The sequence below is a fragment of the Palaemon carinicauda genome, chromosome 34 (genome assembly GCF_036898095.1).
Source record: "Palaemon carinicauda isolate YSFRI2023 chromosome 34, ASM3689809v2, whole genome shotgun sequence".
In the NCBI taxonomy this organism is placed as follows: Eukaryota; Metazoa; Arthropoda; class Malacostraca; order Decapoda; family Palaemonidae; genus Palaemon; species Palaemon carinicauda.
The window spans coordinates 32,639,159-32,641,308 of record NC_090758.1 but is presented as its reverse complement, the minus strand read 5'-3'; positions in this window follow the sequence as shown (position 1 = coordinate 32,641,308).

Sequence of the window (2,150 nt, the reverse complement as noted above, 5' to 3'; positions counted from 1 at the left end):
GTGGGTCGTTTGCGACCCCGAGCGTCAAAAAAAAACAGGTTTTTCTCACGTGACTCACCCCTGTGACTGAATTTGTGGGTGATCGACCTGCAGGAGGTGTCTCCCCTACACGCTCTAGTAGTGTCCAGATGTGCATTGCTGTAGCTGTACTCCTTCCCCGATTTCTGAGACGCGTCGGGGTCGTTCGCGTCCGAGTTTACCCTTCTGAGGTAGTTTGCATAATTATCAAAGTTATTACGTATTATGAAATTGTCGTAGAATGGTGCAACTTGTATAGGTTATCAGTTGTGGAAAGTCTTGGTGGATTGTTTGGCTACCATGTGCATGTTTTTTTTTTTAGTTAAAATGTCGTTCATCACCACGAGGACCATTTTACCGCGAGTGCCCCTTTTTCATTTTTTTTCATTTTTTTGCCAAGTCATTTTTCCGTAAGATATTGCCAAATAGTGTCGTAAAACTTTTGCTTGTTTAGTGTTGGAAAGTGTGTCTAGATGATCTGGCTACCCATGCATGACTTTGTTTTTGTCAGATACGACGTAGTTATTGGTATATTGGGTATTTAACTGCGGTTACCAATTTCTGTTTTTTTTTCAATATTTGTAAAAATTACTACGTAGTAAGGAATTGCCGTATATTATTCATTTTTTTTTCATGTTTATGTGTTAGAAAGTGTGCCTTGATGGTTGGGCTAACATGTGCATGTCTTTTTTTTTATCTGAGATGTCGTATATTAGAATGTCGGGCATTTTACCGCGAGTGTCCCTTTTTAATTTTTTTTTATTTTTTTGCCAAGTCATTTTTCCGTAAGATATTGCGAAATAGTGTCGTAAAACTTTTGCTTTTTTATTGTTGGAAAGTGTGTCTAGATGATCTGGCTACCCATGCGTGATTTTGTTTTTGTCAGATACGACGTAGTTATTGGTATATTGGGTATTTAACTGCGGTTGCCAATTTCTGTTTTTTTTCAATATTTGTAAAAATTTACTACGTAGTAAGGAATTGCCGTATATTATTGATTTTTTTTTCATGTTTATGTGTTAGAAAGTGTGCCTTGATGGTTGGGCTAACACGTGCATGTCTTTTTTTTTTATCTGAGATGCCGTATATTAGAATGTTGGGCATTTTTCCGCGAGTGCCCCTTTTTATTTGTTTTGCATTTTTTTGCTTAGTCATGTTACCGTAAGGAATTGGCAAGTAGTGTCGCAAAACTTATATTTTTATAGTGTTGGAAAGTGTTTCTAGATGATCTGGCTACCCATGCCTATTTTTTTTTAGCCAGATATGGCGTATATATAAGTATGTGTTCGATTCTGCTGTGATTGCCATTTTTTCGTTTTTTCCCATTTCTTTCAAAATTACTACGTACTAAGGAACTATCACAGAGTAATATTTCATTTATATGTTTATTTGTCGGAAAATATGCCTTGATGGTTTGCCTACCACGTGGCTGAAATTTTTTTTTTCTGAAATGCCGTATATTAGAATGGCCATTTTTCCACGAGTGCCCCTTTTTATTTGTTTTGCATTTTTTTGCTTAGTCATGTTACCGTAAGGAATTGGCAAGTAGTGTCGCAAAACTTATATTTTTATAGTGTTGGAAAGTGTTTCTAGATGATCTGGCTACCCATGCCTATCTTTTTTTTAGCCAGATATGGCGTATATATAGGTATGTGTTCGATTTTCCGGTGATTGCCATTTTTTCGTTTTTTCCCAATTCTTTCAAAATTACTACGTACTAAGGAACTATCACAGAGTAATGATTCCTCTAGATGTTTATTTGTCGGAAAATTTTGTTTACTTTTTTTTTGATTGAATATCATCAAATTTTTTTAGCTAAAATATTGTTTTACATTTTTTTTTTCGATTTTATTTCCCTTCAAAAAAATTTTTTTGGGTCAGAATTTTAATTTTATAGTCGTAAAATAATCAACAATTATCCAGCAACCCACCATACAATTTTTATGCATATCCAACAATAATTAGATTAGTAAATAACACCTTGAAATTGACATACCCTTCCTACATTTCAAGTGGCAGATTAGGGAGTCTGAGTCAGTGTGGTTGGCGGCCATTTTGTGGACATATCCGAAGCGTAAGCTGCCCTATCTATATATATTCTTGTTCCCTATAGAATTTGTGATATTTTGGTA